Genomic DNA, 19785 nt, shown 5'->3' with positions numbered 1-19785 from the left:
AGTCTCCTTATGTTTACCAGGCTGATCTTGAACTGCTGGCTTCCAGTTATTCTCTCACCTCAGCCTCCCAAAGTGCTGGGATTACAGGTGTGAGCCACTCACCTGACCTCTTCAGTTTCATTTAAATATATTTTCAGGCTGTGCTTTGAGCAGTACAAAGACATTTTTAATTTTTTATCTCCCTATGGATTTGAAGCTTTTATGTTTTGACATGACCTTCTTTATCTTTAAAATGCATTTTTTGTACTTGAAGTCTATTTTGTGTGACATAAATACAGTTATGTCATCTGACCTTTGGTTGAAACTTGCATGATCATCTTTTTCATACTTTTGCCTCCAACTTGACCTTGAGGCAAGAATTATTGCCCTTCATATCATTGGATTCCCCAATGACTAAGCAAATTTTCAACAGGAGGCAGAAAGCTGAGACTTGACTTTTTCATGACCTTTAAGTGATTTAAAATTTTTTGTAATAAATTTTTAAAGCACACGAGAACATGCAAAACAATATAGCAAACTACTGAGTACTATTAGGTACCTAGCTCTGTCAAGTTCTGACTTTTCAGTTACATGTGCTTCATATTATTTTTATTTATTGTTAGTTTTTTACTGTGTTGAAATACACCTATGGTGAAGTATGAAAGCGTACAGCTAGGCAAAATTTTACAGAGTGAGTACAATACATATCAAGGCAGAGAATTACCAGAACCACAGAAACTTGGTAGCTCCATACCTCCTAGCCATGATCTTCATATTTCTCACAACACTAACAATTGTCCTGACTTCTAATATTGCAAATTTGTTTTTTCGATTTCTGTGATTTTGTGAGCACAGTTGTATCACTGAAGGTACTCTTTGTGTCTGCCTTTTATGAAATCCATCCATGTTGTTGCATATATCAGTGGCTCATCCATTTTTATTGCTGTTTTATATTTCATTAATTTATCTGTTTTACTGTTTGTGAACATTTGAGTTGTTTTCAGTTGGGAGCTATAATAAATAGTGCTCCTTTATTACTCACACCGATGCCTTTTGGTATGTATTTGTTTGGCTATTTATCTGGCAGTAGAACTTCTGAGTTGTGGGTATACACATGTTCATCTTTAATGAATACTGCTAAACAGTTTTCCAAAGTGGCTGTACCAATTTTAATATCCACTGGTGAATGAATGGGGTATTTTTTAAGGCTTGCTATGTTCTTTGGTTTTCCTTTTTAAATTTAATCTCTCATTTCTATGTGTTCTGAGCAGTGGTGGAAAGGAGAAGTGTGACCCTTATATGATCCAGAAGCACTGTTTTTGTTTTGATTTGTTTTTACATTATTTAAAAAGTGAGATGTCGATTATTTCGTCTCTACATGCAACACAGTCAACAGACCATGAAGAAATAGAGCTGAGCTTCTTTTTCCAATTCAGGATCATGCTGGCCTGAGTCCCTGCGCCAGAGAGGAGTTGAAAGGTGTTTCCATTTGTGAAGTATCATCAAAAAGGAAAACAAGTACTATATTTCATCAAGTTCTAAGATACACATTTTTCTAGATTTTAACAACTCTGAATGCGATGTGTATAAATTGATGGACTTTTATGATTGGCTTTGTTGTTTTGTGTGTGTTTCTTGGAAGTACACAAACCAATGGCACATCTTAGACTAGTGGCATTTGAAAGCAGAAGGGACGAAACAAATTCTTCAAAATTTTGTCTGGCTGTGGGTGTCTATGATTTTTTGGCAGGTACAGAGATAGGTTTTCTATATCCTCCTTCAAGAAAAGACTTTCTTCCAAGCTACAAGGCATATGGTTAGCTGGCTGCCTCCAGAAAGACCTTCAGTGTCTTTCTCAGCTTTCAAGCCAAGGTCACTTCTTTGGGGGTGATCCTCAGTCAAGGACAGAAAAAAGTGGTGACTGCTGAGATCATCTTTTTTTCAGGGCAGCCTTAAGTCAACAAATTAATAGCACAGATGTTCACCACAATGCAAAACTTCTTTAACAGGAAAGCTTTTCTCTGAAGTGCCTTACTGGGTTGGCAGAGGCATTGTCAGGGCAGCATCAAGTTCTGGCAGCTTCCTCTACCCAACCCTGTCTCCTTCCTTTTCTTTTTATAGGTAATATTCCCCAATAGATCTCGTTCCCAATTCTATCTCAGAAATGCCTTCTCAGAGAACCCAACTGGCACAGTTGGCACTGGGAATGTTCTGAGAAAGCAGGTGGCAAGACAGGATTTATGCATTGGAGCAATTACCTGGGAGCTAGCAAGGAGGACCCCATTTTGGGTGGCAAGTAGAGCACAGATGGGCTGAGGCCAATGTGGTGGTCTAACTGTTAAAACTTTCACTGATGGTATCTTGGGAGAATGTGCTGTTAGAGGGATAGGCACGGGCTGGTGGGATGATTCTAAGTATTTGAAATGTATAGGGGTGCTGCTGCTGGTGGTGATGGTGATAAATATAGGGATAATAATTTTGGACGATGGTTACTAAATTGCATTGATGTCTTATTCCATTATGTGGATAATGGAATGCTGAGGACGGTTAACAATGGAAAGAACTAAAACTAAGCATGAGAGCCAGAGAGTCTCTTTGGCAGGCTACACAAAGTCTTCCTCTCATGCAATGGTGAGCAAAGTATGAGATCAAATCTAGAATCTAATAAACAGCAGCTGAACTTCAAAGATTGTCGGATGCCCAACCAAGGCAAATCTGTTTTGACCAAGCCAAGGCCTTGGTTGGGAAAACCTGCATCCCAGACACATGACTTGAGGACATAAGGATAATACCCTCAATATTTTGACTCCATAAACCTCTTTGAATAATTTCAGCCTGTGCAAGTGAGCAGCCCTTTCCCAATAAAAGCAAGTGTTTCCCCATATGGGAAGAAAATGAGAAATCCTTTTCTCCAAAAGGCAAAGATAATTCTTTCCTCAGGAACTTCCATTGTTAACTACCCTCAGCATTCCATCATCTACATGCAAGGTATAAATGCAATTTAGTAATAATCATCCAAAATCTTTATCCCTATATTTATCACCATCACCACCAGCAGCACCTCTGTACATTTCAAATACTTAAAATCATCCCTCCAGCCCATGCCTATCCCTCTATCAGCACATTCTCCCAAGGTACCATTTTATATCATCTGTACAAGATGGTAAGACACAAACAGAATCATATGCTTTGAAAGTGGGAGTTATTAGAGATTAGTATCATGCTTAAATTTGGTAAGGTAGTTGCCACTATCTACTTAACTTCCTGGTTTGACCCTGAAAACATTGGATGGGTCCTGGAGAATTATTGCGTAGACTGTCACAGCTTCAATCTGCAGCAGCCCTAATGATAGCTGCTATTTCAGATTGCTAGAGTGGATTGATGTGGCCACAAGAATATGATATGCAGCCAGTGACTTGGCAAATGTATTCTTCCCTATCTTAATGATGAAAGACTTTCAGAAATAGTTTGCATTCATGTGGAACAGAAAACAATGCATATTTACAGTCATGCGCACTGTTAATTGTTTTGTTAGCTCCTCCATCTGGACATCCTGCATAACATCACATTGAGGGTGAGGAAAAGGTGGAGAGTACCCTGGAAGCCATGATTAGATGCATGCACTCCAGACAGTGAGAAATACATGCTATAATAATTAATGGGCCTGCCATCTCAGTAAAATATTTAGGGTCTACTGGCATGCTTAATTATCCTGCTCCAAGTAAAAGAGAAATTGTTGCATCTTGTGTCTCCTTTTTCAAAGAAGCATGCACAATACCTGGTGGGACTTTTTGGCTTCTTGAAGAGCAACCCTAGCAGTTGGGTCACATAATCTGGCAGGCCCTATGGTACAGGAGATAGCAGTGGAAGAAAATATGTAATGTGGGCTTTATAACAAGTTCTAGTATAAGAATAGCAATCAACAAACCTGAATTTCTGGAGACAGGCTATACCATCTCTAGCAGAGAATTGCCCAGGACTGGAAAAGAGCTCTTAGGCCCTTATGATTATTGGACTGTAGTAGATATAAAACAATTGATCATGAGACACCAAATGATCATTTGTCTGGAACAGCTGGGTCCTACTGGACTCACCAAATAAGAAAGTTGGGAAGATGACCACAGCAGTTGACTATAAGATGGAAATGGTATATTCAAGGCCTACTATGAGCAGGAGCAGAAAGTGTCATCATGGTACATGAGCAAGTAGCCTAAATTCTCATTCATCCACCACATTTGCTCTAGTATTCTTTTCTTATCTCACTTATGGCTGTATTGGGTTAGGCCTATTGCAAAGGCCATTTTGTAAAGCCAAGAAGAAAGGACAAAAAACCAGAGCTTGGTGTTGGAATGGATCATCTTAGCGATTGGGTACAAGTCAAAAATTCATGGAGACTACATGATAGCCTCACTCAAAGGATACCTTGAAAAATTGTAGTGATGGGGGGAAAAAACCTCCATGGTCAGTGGCAAATAGCCTAGTCAGCTGGTTCAGAGCCTAGAAGGAAAGAGATTGGAAGATTGGAGACAAGAATATTGAGAGTGGAGGTATATGGCTGGATATATTAGAATGGGAACCAAGTTTGGAGGTTTTTTTTTTTAATTCACATATTAAAGCTCATTAGAAATAGCATCTACCAGGAATGAGGCACTGAACAACCAAAGTGGAAAAAGTGGCATGGCCAATTGGTATTAACCAGTCTTTGTCAGCAGCTGCTCCAGTGTTGACAAAACAGGCAGGTGAATCATGTGAGCACGGAAGAAATGAAACTATACATGGGATTGTTGAGATGTATAGATGAAATTATGCATGGGATTAACAGGACAATCTCCCACTCATGAAGATCAGTTTAACCACTGCCATTGATGAATGTCTAGCCTATCATCAAGAGAGGCTAATTGGAAGCCCCTTTGGAGCTTTTCCTTGAGGAGATCAACTGACCAGTTGGTGGCAATTTATTATATTGGATCCCTCAGGAGTAGACACCTATTTCAGGTACAGGTTTGCTATTCCTGCCTTCAGGACTTCAGCTAACACCTCTATCATGGGGCTTATAGAATGTTTGATTCAGTGAGACAGAATCCCAAATAGTATAGTGCAGAAGCACCTAGCATACCATCCAGAAGCAGCCAGACTCAGAGCATTAACAAGGTCTGTTTGAAGCCACAGCTGAAGTACCAGCCCAGAGGCAAAACTCTATATAAATTGGACATCATCCTGCAGGATGCCGCATACCTATGAAGTCAGAGATGTTTCTATGGCACTGGGTCCATTGTGGAAAGAATACATGGATTTGAGAACCAAGGCACATATGGGGAGTAGAACCACTGACCACCACTACCACAAACTGTGCTTCGTATTTCTGAAAGGTTACTGTAGAGATAAAGGTTCTCAACACCAAAAGGGAGCACTCTTGCCAGTGTACACAGCAAAGGTGTAATGGAACTATAAACTGCAGCTACTACCGAGGCATCTTGGGCTCCTCATGCCCAGGCAGTGGTAGGCAAGAAGAAGATTCACCGTCTTCTCAGGAGGAACTGATGCGATCAGCAAGAGACAGCTGCTGTTACACCACAGAGGCAAGGAGGAATCCACGAGGAACCCAGATGATCCACTTTGGTGCTTCTTTATTCTTCCTTGCCCAGTTGTGACTGAGAATGAACAAGGGTGTAGCCCTGGCTGAGAAGGAGCTCAGCTCCCTCAGAAATGAGCGTTGATTGACACCATCAAGTAAGCCACTGAGACCAACAGAAGTGGTAGCTGGGGATAAGAACAAATTTGAATGAGGAGTGGAGGAGGAAACAATGAGCAGCAGTAGTGGTCTTTAGACCAAGGGCAGCCACAAGAGCCAGTTTGTTCCACTAACTTCCCACTTACACATTTACCATTAGGAAGAAAGGAGAAGCTGTTCTCTCATGTGTGTAGACAAGCAGATTGCACAGCACAAGCTTCTCTGAAAGGCAGAGGGATGCAATTTACATGTGGAAGACAAAGAGACATACCACCACTTTGTTTCCCCTTCAAAGGAAGAATTGCTATCCAGCTGCAAGAAGTATGGTAAGCTGGCTGTCCCCAGTGGTTAGCTCTTTCTGGGGTTCACTTTAATATTTGAACTGAGGTTCTGCTCCTTTTGAGGGGACTCTAAGCCAAAGATTGAGTCAGATGGTGACACTAAGGCATAACCATTTTTGTCCAATGCAAGACTCTTAATGGGCAGTCATTGATCTGGAGCCCTGAGTTTGTCAGGACTGTGTCACAGTGTGATGACATCTCAGTCCAATTCTCTTTCCTCCTTTTTCTTTTCACAAGTCTTATTCCTCAAGAAACCTTTTGCACTCCCAACTCCACCTCAGCATCTTATTCTCAGAGAACCCAACCAGGACAATTTTATAAAATCATAACTAAAAGGAAACACTGCTGTGCCTCCCCAGTGTCCTCAGGTACTATCCAAAGCCCTAGAATATTAGAATGGAAGTAGTCACAGCTGACTTAGCTGACAGTCTCAGAGATTTAAATTCATATAACCACTAGGAGTCAAACTAGGGATCAACAGATATTCAGCACATCAGAACTATTTATGTAACACCAGACAGGCCTGAATAAAAATAGGAAATAACAGTCAAGCTAATTATTGGTGCCATGTAGTTCCAGACATTCAAACATATCTACTCAAAAACAAGCAAACAAACAAAGCCACAGGAATCCGGCCAAATGATTGAGGATATAGATAATCTCAATATGAAATGATTTTCAATCTTGACATTATTTCCTCAAATGTCCACTTCAAGAGGAGGAAAGAAAAATATTCTTATTAATAGTAAAATATTAAAATAAGCTGATGATATAATTAAAACATTTAAAGAGAGATAATTTACTTCTCGAGTGCCAAAGAGACTGTATAAATGATGTCAGCTAACAAACTGAGGTTCTCACTCAAATAGATCAAAGCCACATGTTACAAGCTGCAAGACATTATCCAATGGTCAAAATACGTTCTCCCTCCCAGCCCCAATGGAACCTCCATGATCCAAGCCCCAAAACTACACAAGGTCTTGGACTGGCTCCCTGAAACACAAAAGGATACATTTTGTAAGTGTGACCCAAACAGACCACTGCCTGGGTGGCCTGTGCAGTTCATGGGATGTAGCAGCCAGGTCCCCTGTGATGGCATTCCTGTAATCTATCTTGCCCTGGTACCAATCTAATTTTATGGGGTATTCAGATAGAGCATTTGAAAAAGTAAATTGGATCATGTAACTTTCTTGCTTCAAACCTTTCAATGACTTCACAGGGTTCATAAAATCAAATTTGAACTCTTACCATTCCCTCCTAGGCCCTGCCTAATCTGACCCCTGCCTTCCTTGAAGGCCACTCATGTTCACTCATTAAGCCCAGATTCTACTGGACAGTCATTGTCCACCCTGGGGGCCATTACAGAGACTTTCCCCTGTGTCTGAAGTGCTCCTCCTCTTCCTCTTTGGGAACTGGCTTCTTCCCCTCAATTCAGGCCTTAGGTCAAATGCTTCCTCCTCAGAGAAGCCTTTTCTGATGGCCAAATCCAAGTCTCTTTCCTCACTCCCCGCCCCACCAACATCCTTGCATTCTCTCCCTCTGCATCTTCTTTCTCCTCCAGGTTTAAATGATGATTTGCTTAAAAAATCTGTTTGCTTAGTGTTGCTTTCCCCCAATAGTCTATAAGCTATTTGTTTCATATATACTGGTATTTCTAGGACCTTGCATAGTGCTTTGCATAATGTAGTTGCTTAATTACTCTGTTGAATATATAAAGAAATAATAAAATACACTTACATAGCTCTAATGACATGCTCACTCTAAGCACTTTACATATATAACTATTAAGTCTATGGTGTAGGCTCTTTTTTTTTTTTTTTTTTTTTTTTACTGTTGATAAAACTAAGGCACAGAGCAGCTAAGAATTCACAGAAGGTAGGGCAGAGCTAGGATTGGAACCCATGTAATTTAATGGTAGTGAACACAAATCTCTTCTAACATGTTCCTTTCGTAACTCAGTAAATATCAATCTTCTCAATAAAACCTTTAACATAAAAGTTATTTCAGGATGTTAGATGGACATGTTTGGGGTCAGAAGGGTGCTCTGGGCCTCTGAAATCCATTGCTCATTCTGCCTATAGCCCCACTGGCTAGTCAGAGTACAATCCTGATTAATCTGTAAAAGCCCCCAATTCATAATTCGTGCATCAGGAGTTGTTTTTGTTTTTGTTTTTACAGACTAGTTGATGTGTGTGTGCATGTGTATGTGTGGATGTATGTGTTGAGGTATCAGTGACTGTTTACCAGTGATGTGATCTAGTGAGCTGAAAGTCTGATAATAAAAAGGCACAGACTGTTTTATTGAATTCTTTAGTTGTTGTATTTTTTTAGACATTAATTCTCTAGGGGTTTCCAGATATATTATCTTGTTATCTCTAAAGAGAGATTTTTTTCTCCTATTCTTATGCTCTTAGTTGTTTTATCTTATTTAATTGCCTTGAGCAATAATTCCAGATTAATGTTCAATTTTAGTAGAAATAGTGGGCATATTTTCCTGTTCCTGACTTAGTGGAAATGCCTCTAGAGTTATTTGTTAAGTAACTCTTTTATTTCCTTTTTTTCATATTAGAATATGTTTTAAATGATACCATACTAAGTAATCGGTGATTTATGATATGCTATGATATCCATAACATCTGGTAATGCCCATCTACTCCAATTACTCAGTATTTTAAGACAATTCATTCTTTTCCCCTAAAAATTTTCTAAATTAGCTGATAAGTTTTACTATATGTGCATTTTTGTGATTACTTAAAATTTTACTATGCATTCTCAATTTTTAAAGTCTATAGTTAATCAAAATAATTCCTTTTCAACAAAATAAAAGGCTTCGAACAGTTTAAATCCAGGCATTCCTTCTTGGTGTTTAAGCTCCTCCTGTCTAATATTTGAATTCCATCATTTTTAAAAAATCAACCCATAGATTAGACATTATTGTTTTATTATTTCATAATTGCCTCTTTATATTTTTATAGTTATTTACTAGTCATTTTCTCATCATTCCTACTAGAATAATATTCCTTCTGAAGTCATTCTTTTTTTTTTTTAACTATACTCTTTACACAGTCACCTAATTGATTTTTTCTAAGTATTTAGTAACTTACACAGTCTCACTCTTAAAGGATAACTTTGCTCAGTACGTAATTCTAATTGACAGTCATTTTCTCTCAGCAGAAGAGATTATTTGGCTTCTATTATTCCTATGGCTACGTCTGCTATTAGGCTACCTGAAATTTTTGCGGGGAAAGCAATCTGTACTACTATTTTCTTCAGTGTTCTCTAGTCTCCCTACGATGTACCAGATACATTTCTTTTTATATCCTGCTTGTTATACATTGTATTCATTCATTCTGCTTATTCATGTATTTAATCAGTTTTTGGATAATTCTCAGTCATCATCTCTTTTGCCTTTTCTTTATTCTTTGGGTTCCCTGTATTTGATTAGATATATGTGACACCAGACCATCTTTGCTCCAGTAATTGAGATGCCACCTCTATAATGCATCAGATTTTAATGTTTTTGGTTCACTTCTAAACTTCTATTCTTTTGGTCTGTTCATATATCAGTACCACACTGTTTTAGTTATGGGAGATTTGTAATACATTTTAATATCTGGTGGGGATACCCTCTCATTCTATTCACATTTTCTGTCTCAGTATTTCTGTTTTATTCGGGGTAATTTATTCAGCTCTGTGTCACAGCTTACCAAATCTCTCTTTAGCTATTTCTACTATGCTATTTACCTCATTCACTGACTTTTAAATTGCAATGACAATATTTTACTTTTCATAGAAACGTTCTTCTGTGAGTGTTCTTATTCAAATCTGTAGGATGGCATTTGATAGACTTTTGTTCTTTACTCCTTTTTACAAAATGTAATAATTTATTTCATTTAACATTTTAAGCATAAATATTCTTTACCTGATAATTCTAATATATGAAGTACTTGGGGACCTAAATCATTTATTGTTTTTGCTGTCATTTGTTCTGTCTTTTTCCTTGTTGTGTATGTGTGTGAGTATGTAAGCTCTTATTTTATGAAATTTGATCTACGATAATCCTGAGACCCTAAATTGGGGTTGATTTCCTCCAGAAAGGATTTGGGTTTATATCTGCCAACCACTTTAGTCCCTTTTGAGGGTCGCTAAATAAAAAAGAGGTCTTAGATTCATTTCAGGATTAAATTTTAAATCCCAGGAACAATTTTTGAAATAGGGCTTGAACATTTCTCTATTTTGTGAGTTCAGTCTTAAAAGCTTACCTGTTCATTTTATCCAATTTTTAGTTAAATTATAGGAGAGTGACTTCAAATTTACCATACTCTGTATCATGTATCTTTTCATTTTTTAAATTTAAATCTTGAAATGTTTCAGATTTATAGTAAAATGAAGAAAATAAGTAAAGCATGTTATATGTATTACTGGTTTACATTAATAAGAAATAGCATTAATGTAGCTTTATTTTCATTGCACTCTGAGGAAAACGTCTTAGATACTTTTGAAGCAGCTTCCCTGAGTCACACATCTTCTTGGAGTTCTGCAGGCATCTCAAAGTGTTCAGAACTGAACTTACCATTCTTTCCATTCAACTACTCTCCTCTTGTATTCTCACATCAGAAACCAAGAAATAACTCTCAAATTATCCATATCTCAAATCCCACATTCACTATCTCGGTTGAGGCTCCTATCACCCTTTAATTTGATGATTCATTGTTTAACTCTCCTAACTGCACTTCCTACATCTAGTCTTGCCTTCAATCCTAGTCACTGCAGAGTGTGTGTGTGTGTGTGTCTGTGTTTCTACATCTCACACACTTTATCCCTAATAAAAACCCTTCAGTGGCATTCTATTACTCTTGGTGACAGACACAAACTCCTTAGGATGGCATGAGGTCTTTCATGATCTGACCTTTTACCTGCCCACACTCCCTGACAATCATTCTCCCAGTCATGTTGAATCACTCTATTCCCCCAAATCCCATTCTCTCTATTGCCTCTGATCATTTATACACATTGTTCCCTTTGCATGTAAATGCCTCTCTAATCTTGCCAGTAGATGTCTGGCTGACTCCATTACCTCTGAGTTTAAAGTTTATCATACGAGGAAGATGTTCCTGACCTGCTATGCTGGGCCTAAGCATTCCTTTCCTGTATTCCTCTATCACCCTTTACATATATTTATCATACTTTTCTTTAATGCCATGCATAGTTCTTGACATAATTTGAGTTGAATAATAGCTCAGATGATAGCCAATAAGGTAATGATAGTCCAGAGAGGTCTAATTCAGAAGTTACCAAAAGTTATTAATCATATGGCTGTGTCACAGGAATAATTGTTTAATAATTTTGTTGAGTTATAATTGACATATAATACACTGAAATGTAAAGTACACAGTCTAATAAGCTTTTACAAATGAATACAGTTGTGAAACCAACATAATCAGGATAACAAATATCAATCACCCTCATTTGGGTTTTCCCACTTTTGTATTTCAAATAAAGCTATTATGAACCTTTGGTACAAGTATTATATGGATATGGATATTTGACTTAGGTAAATACTAAGAGTGGAATAGCTGTATCATACATCTGATGTATGTTTAACTTTTTAATAAACAAACTGTTTTCCAAACTCATTGTAGCCATTTACACACCTACAAGAAGTCTAAGAGAGATCTGGTTCCTCCACATTCTCAACAATTTTAGACAATGTAATAGGTATGAAGCAATTTCTCATTGTGATTTTAATTTGCATTTTTTCCAATGCCTATTCATGTTGAGCGTCTTTTTGTGTGTTTATTTTCCATCTGTATATTTTGTCTAATGAAGTATGGTTCAAATCTTTTCTCTTACTTGATTGCTTATTTTATTGTTATAGAGTCTTGACATTTCTTTACAAACCTTGGAGCACAAGTCCTTTATCAGGTAAGTAATCAGAAAATATTTTATCTCGGTCTGCAGCTTGACTCCTTTTTTGTTCTTTTCAACTTGTTATCATGAAAAATTTCAAATTTACACATAGAATAATACCTGGGTGATAAAATAATCTGTACACCAAACCCTCATGACAGATCTTTACCTATGTCACAAACCTTCACATGTACCCCAGAACTTGAAAAGGTTGAAAAAAGAAAAATTTTGATATAATGTAAACCAAATTTAGCAATTACAAAAACAACAATATTTTTCAAAATGCAGGTTCCATGATCATTTTAATAGTATGGGGCTAGTTGTCTTTGCTAAAATAAGTTAGGAAACCTCAGAGAACATTGCACAAAGGAATATTCATTCATAAACTTTTATTTCACATACGTAGTCAAATGGGTGGTGTTGATCCCAATAAAGAAAAATGTATTTCTTACTATGGATTGCATCATACATTTAAAAGAGACTGCAAATCCTTTGCTTTGGCAACTGTTAAGGACCAGAAAGCATAAAACAAACTTTTAGAGATGAGTTTTAGTTAAAGAAAACTTAAAGTTGAGTTACAAAATAAAACCTGTAGTATTAGAAATACTTACGAAGAATAATGCCACAAATTGTTTTTTAACAATTTAGAAGCCCTAACTTTCTTTGTGCACATTGCATATGAAATCCCACCGCTTCAGAATCCAGGACAGCTCCCCATATTCAACCATTAATATATCAATCAGCAGTAAATTGTATACATATTAAGTGTGAAAATAAAGATTGTGAAAAGCCTAGTGTTAGATCTTGCCACCAAATTTGAATAAAATACTTTTGGCTTTTCAGATGTTTTACTCTCAATTGTGAATAAGAGACTGTGGCCTGGCGTACGTTAACAGTATGTAGGGTGGAGGTAGGGTAAAAGAGGAAGGCAGGTGGGTCGGCACTTTGGCATGTTTTCTCTTCATAAGCAGATAAGAGTGACAGGAACACTGGCTACTGATTGTCATCCAATATGCGTTTTTTTTTTTGTTTGTTTGTTTTGTTTTTCTTTTTTTAACATACTTGAATAAGTCACAGGAACTTATTTTTAAAAGCTCTTTGGAAGAAAGCAAATAGTTTTCTGGGCACCCTTAAATCCAGAATGTGGGACAGAGATGAGGGAGTAGTATCAGAGACCTGTCCTGTTCTACACATTTTACATTTAATGCTCCTAATCTCTCCTAACAATGTAATTCTCATTTTACAGATGTTGAAACTGAGGCAGAGAAGAAACTAAGCTAGATAGCAGGGCCTGAGAATTAATTTCTGCCCGCATGACGGGGAAGGGGCAGGGCTTGCGGTTTGAAAGCCAAGTCAAAACTAAAAGTATGGCTCCTCTCTTAGCAGTATCTTTTAAAGAGCAAAATTCCTAACTGTGCTTATCAATTTTTAACGTTGTGTATTGTGCTATTGTTATTATATTTAAAAAACTGTCTTTGAACCCACAATCACAAAGATTTACTCCTATGTTTTCTTACAGAAGACTTGAGTTTTAACACTTTTAGAGTTTTAAGTTGTACCTTCAAGTTTATTATCCTTCTTGGATTGATTTCTGTATGTGGTGCATGGTATGAACTGAAGTTCATATTTTTGCATATGGATATCCAATTTTTTCAGCACTATTTGTTAAAATGACTATCCTCTCTTCCCAAGATTGCCTGTGCATCTTTGTCCAAAATGGATTGAAGTATGGGTGCAGCACACCAACATGGCACATGTATACATATATAACAAACCTGCACGTTGTACACATGTACCCTAGAACTTAAAGTATAAAAATAATAATAAAAAGAAATTAAAACAAACAAAAAAATGGATTGAAGATCAATGCGTAGGTCTTTTTCATTGCATTAATCAATCTGTCTATTTTGATGCCATTACTATACCGTTTTGATTTCTGTAGCTGTATAATAGATCATGAAATTAAAAAGCATTAGTCCTCCAACTTTGTTATGCTTTGTCAAATTCTGTTTATACCAGATCTTTTGCATTTTTATATACATTTTAGAAGCAGTTTATTAATTTCTACAAAAGCTCATTTGGATTTTGACTGGGTTGTGATGAATTTTAGAAAAATTTACAGTCTGAGCTACAAGGATAGCATGGTACATCTTTCCATGTTTGTTTAGGTCTTTTAAATTTCTCTCAATAATTTTATAGATTTCAGTGTCATATTTTGCATGTATTTTATCAGATTCATCCATAAGTATTCTGTATTTTATGATGTTGTAAGCATATTATTTTATTAATTTCAGTTTTTGTTGCTACTATATTGAAATAGAATTGTTCTTTTTCTATATTGATCTTATATCTTGCAACCCTATAAGACTCATGTGTTACTTACTGTAGCTTTTCCTGTAGATCCCATGAGATTTTTCTACATATATAATCATGTCTTCAAATAAAAACTTTTATTTTTTTTCTCTCCTATCCATCTAATTCTTTTATTTTTTTATTTTTAATTTTTGGGGGTACATAGTAAGTATATACATATATTTTTGGGTACATGAGATGATGTGACATAGGCATAAAAAGTGTAATAATTACATCAGGATTAATGGGGTATATATCCCCTCAAGCATTTATCCTTTCTTTGTGTTGCAAATAATCCAATTATACTCTTAGCTTTTTAAAAATATACTCTATGTACTTTTAACTTCGTCTATTTGCCCTAATATACCAGCTAGCATGTCCACTATAATATTAAACAGAGATGGTGACAGAAGACTTTGTTGCTTTGTTTTCTTTCACCATGAGGTGCGATTTCAGACACACATTTTCATAGGGACCATTACCAGGTATCCCTTCTAGAACAGAAATTGCCTTCTATTCTCAGTTTGTTGAGAAGTTTTTTGTTTGTTTGTTTGTTTAATCAGGAAAACATGCTAGATTTTGTCAAATACTTTTTCTGCATCTATTGAGAAGATTATATTTTTTTCTTCTTTTAGTAGTATTTATTTAATTTCCCCATATTTAGAGATCTACCTGGTAGCCTTTCATTATTTACTCACAATTTATTTTCATTACTGTTAAATAATATAATTTGAATGACTTGCATCTGTTTGTATTAGTTGTGACTTGATTTATTGACCAGGATAAAGTTTTTATATCATTTATAAAAGTCTTTATGAATGTCTCACATGCACATGAAAAGATTGTGCATTCTATTGTTGTTAGGTGGAGTATTCTGTAAGTATCAGTTCCATCAAGTTGACTTAAAGTGTTTTTCACGTCTTCAGCATCTGTACTGATTTTCCATCTTGTTCAAACAATTATTGAGAGAGGAATGTTAAAATCTTAGACTGTAACTGTAGATTTGTCTACTTACTTTAATTCTTTAATTCTATTAGCTTTTGTTTTATTTACTTTGATATTGTGTTAGCAGGTGTGTAAATATTTATGATGTTGATGTCCTTCTCCTGAATTGATCCATTTTATCCCTGGTTTTATGCTTTACCCTGAAATCTACTTTCTCTGATATTAATATGGGAGCTCTAGTTTTCTTTTGGTTACTTTTTTTTTTTTTGAAGTGGAGTCTAGCTGTGTCGCCCAGGCTGGAGTGCAGTGGCATGTTGTTGTCTCACCGCAACCTCCACCTCTCAGGTTTAAGCAATTCTCCTGCCTCAGCCTCCCAAGTAGCTGGGATTACAGATGTGAGCCACCACACTGTCTTGTTCCAGTTTTCAAAGGGAATGCTTCAGTTTTTGCCCATTCAGTATGATATTGGCTGTGGGTTTGTCATGAATAGCTTTTATTATTTTGAGATACATTCCATCAATACCAAATTTATTGAGAGTGTTTAGCATGAAGGGCTGTTGAATTTTGTCAAAGGCCTTTTCTGCATCTATTGAGATAATCACGTGGTTTTTGTCTTTGGTTCTGTTTAATGCTGGCTTACGTTTATTGATTTGCATATGTTGAACCAGCCTTGCATCCCAGGGATGAAGCCCACTTGATCATGGTGGATAAGCTTTTTGATGTGCTGCTGGATTCGGTTTGCCAGCATTTTATTGAGGATTTTTGCATTGATGTTCATCAGGGATATTGATCTAAAATTCTCTTTTTTTGTTGTGTCTCTGCCAGGCTTTGGTATCAGGATGATGTTGGCCTCATAAAATGAGTTAGGGAGGATTCCCTCTTTTTCTATTGATTGGAATAGTTTCAGAAGGAACGATATCAGCTCCTCCTTGTACCTCTAGTAGAACTCAGCTGTGAATCCATCTGGTCCTGGACTTTTTTTGGTTGGTAGGCTATTAATTATTGTCTCAATCTCAGAGCCTGCTATTGGTCTATTCAGGGATTCAACTTCTTCCTGGTTTAGTCTTGGGAGAGTGTAAGTGTCCAGGAAATTATCCATTTCTTCTAGATTTTCTAGTTGATTTGCATAGAGGTGTTTATAGTATTCTCTGATGGTAGTTTGTATTTCTGTGGTGTTGGTGGTGATATCCCCTTTATCATTTTGTATTGCATCTATTTGATTCTTCTCTCTTTTTTTCTTTATTAGTCTTGCTAGCGGTCTATCAATTTTGTTGATCTTTTCAAAAAACCAACTCCTGGATTCATTGATTTTTTGGAGGGTTTTTTGTGTCTCTATCTCCTTCAGTTCTGCTCTGATCTTAGTTATTTCTTGCCTTCTGCTAGCTTTTGAATGTATTTGCTCTTGCTTCTCTAGTTCTTTTAATTGTGATGTTAGAGTGTCAGTTTTAGATCTTTCCAGCTTTCTCTTGTGGGCATTTAGTGCTATAAATTTCCCTCTACACACTGCTTTAAATGTGTCCCAGAGATTCTGGTATGTTGTATCTTTGTTCTCATTGGTTTCAAAGAACATCTTTATTTTTGCCTTCATTTCGTTATGTACTCAGTAGTCATTCAGGAGCAGGTTGTTCAGTTTCCATGTAGTTGAGTGGTTTTGATTGAGTTTCTTAGTCCTGAGTTCTAGTTTGATTGCACTGTGGTCTGTGAGACAGTTTGTTATAATTTCTGTTCTTTTACATTTGCTGAGGAGTGCTTTGCTTCCAATTATGTGATCAATTTTGGAATAAGTGTGATGTGGTGCTGAGAAGAATGTATATTCTGTTGATTTGGGGTGGAGAGTTCTGTAGATACCTATTAGGTCCGCTTGGTGCAAACATGAGTTCAATTCCTGGATATCCTTGTTAACTTTCTGTCTCGTTGATCTGTCTAATGTTGACAGTGTGGTGTCGAAGTCTTCCATTATTATTGTATGGGAGTCTAAGTCTCCTTGTAAGTCTCTAAGGACTTGCTTTATGAATCTGGGTATTCCTGTATTGGGTGCATATATACTTAGGATAGTTAGATCTTCCTGTTGAATTGATCCCTTTACCATTATGTAATGGCCTTCTTTGTCTCTTTTGATCTTTGATGGTTTAGAGTCTGTTTTATCAGAGAATAGGATTGCAACCCCTGCTTTTTTTTGTTCTCCATTTGCTTGGTAGCTCTTCCTCCATCCCTTTATTTTGAGCCTATGTGTGTCTCTGCATGTGAGATGGGTCTCCTGAATACAGCATACTGATGGGTCTTGACTCTTTATCCAGTTTGCCAGTCTGTGTCTTTTAATTGGACCATTTAGTCCATTTACATTTAAGGTAAATATTGTTATGTGTGAACTTGATCCTGTCTTTATGATATTAACTGGTTATTTTGCTCGTTAGTTGATGCAGTTTCTTCCTAGCATTGATGGTCTTTACATTTTGGCATGTTTTTGCAATGACTGGTACCAATTGTTCCTTTCCATGTTTAGTGCTTCCTCCAGGGTCTCTTGTAAGGCAGGCCTGGTGGTGACATAATCTCTAAGCATCTGCTTATCTGTAAAGGATTTTATTTCTCCTTCACTTATGAAACTTAGTTTGGCTGGATATGAAATTCTGGGTTGAAAATTCTTTTCTTTAAGAATGTTGAATATTGGCCCCCACTCTCTTCTGGCTTGTATAGTTTCTGCCGAGAGATCTGCTGTTAGTCTCATGGGCTTCCCTTTGTGGGTAACCTGACCTTTCTCTCTGGTTGCCCTTAACAGTTTTTCCTTCATTTCAACTTTGGTGAATCTGACAATTATGTGTCTTGGAGTTGCTCTTCTCAAGGAGTATCTTTGTGGCATTCTCTGTATTTCCTGAATTTGAAAGTTGGCCTGCCTTACTAGGTTGGGGAGGTTCTCCTGGATGATATCCTTAAGTGTGTTTTTCAACTTGGTTCCCTTTTCCCCCTCACTTTCAGGCACCCCTATCAGATGTAGATTTGGTCTTTTCACATAATCCCTTACTTCTTGAAGGCTTTGTTCATTTCCTTTTCCTCTTTTTTCTTTAGACTTCTCTTCTGGCTTCATTTCATTCATTTGATCTTCAATCGCTGATACTCTTTCTTCCAGTTGATCGAGTCAGTTACTGAAGCTTGTGCATTTGTCACATATTTCTTGTGTCATGGTTTTCATCTCTGTCAATTCGTTTATGGCCTTCTCTGCATTGATTTTCTAGTTATCCATTTTCCATTTTTTTTCAAGATTTTTAGTTTCTTTGCGCTGGGTACATAATTCCTCCTTTAGCTCTAAGAAGTTTGATGGACTGAAGCCTTCTTTTCTCAACTCGTCAAAGTCATTCTCCATCCAGCTTTGATCCATTGCTGGCGATGAGCTGCGTTCCTTTGGAGGGGGAGATGCAGTCTTATTTTTTGAATTTCCAGCTTTTCTGTCCTGCTTTTTCCCCATCTTTGTGGTTTTATCTGTCTTTGGTCTTTGACGATGGTGACATACTGATGGGGTTTTGTTGTGGGTGTCCTTCCTGTTTGTTAGTTTTCCTTCTAACATTCAGGGCCCTCAGCTGTAGGTCTGTTGGAGATTGCTTGAGGTCCACTCCAGACCCTGTTTGCCTCGGTATCAGCAACAGAGGCTGCAGAAGATAGAATATTGCTGAACAGTGAGTGTACCTGTCTGATTCTTGCTTTGGAAGCTTCCTCTCAGGGGTGTACTCCACCGTGTGAGGTGTGGGGTGTTGGTCTGCCCCTAGTGGGGGATGTCTCCCAGTTAGGCTACTCAGGGGTCAGGGGCCCACTTGAGCAGGCAGTCTGTCCATTCTCAGATCTCAACCTCCATGTTGGGAGATCCACTGCTCTCCTCAAAGCTGTCAGACAGGGTCATTTGCATCTGCAGAGGTTTCTGCTGCTTTTTTTTGTTTTGTTTAGCTGTGCCCTGTCCCCAGAGGTGGAGTCTACAGAGACAGGCAGGCTTCCTTGAGCTGCTGTAGGCTCCACCCAGTTCAGCAGCTTTGTTTACCTACTTAAGCCTCAGCAATGGCAGGCGGCCCTTCTCCAGCCTTGCTGCTGCCTTGCAGTTAGATTGCACACTGCTGTGCTAGCAATGAGGGAGACTCCGCAGGCATGGGACCCTCCCGACCAGGTGTGGGATATAATCTCCTGTGATGCCGTTTGCTAAGACCCTTGGTAAAGCACAGTATTGGGGTGGGAGTTACCCGATTTTCCAGGTATTGTATGTCTCAGTTCCCCTGGCTAGGAAAAGGGATTCCCTTCCCCCTTGCACTTCTCAGGTGATGCGATGCCTTGCCCTGCTTCAGCTCTCGCTGGTCTGGCTGCAGCAGCTGACCAGCACCAGTTGTCTGGCACTCCCTAGTGAGATGAACCTGGTACCTCAGTTGAAAATGCAGAAATCACCCATCTTCTGTGTCGCTGGCGCTGGGAGCTGGAGACTGGAGCTGTTCCTATTCGGCCATCTTGCTCCACCCCCCTCTTTAACATTTTTTGTGGTGCAAGTTTGCTGGT

This window comes from Piliocolobus tephrosceles, chromosome 1 (genome assembly GCF_002776525.5).
Source record: "Piliocolobus tephrosceles isolate RC106 chromosome 1, ASM277652v3, whole genome shotgun sequence".
In the NCBI taxonomy this organism is placed as follows: Eukaryota; Metazoa; Chordata; class Mammalia; order Primates; family Cercopithecidae; genus Piliocolobus; species Piliocolobus tephrosceles.
The sequence above is the reverse complement of the archived record's forward strand: the minus strand, read 5'-3'. Positions refer to the sequence as shown.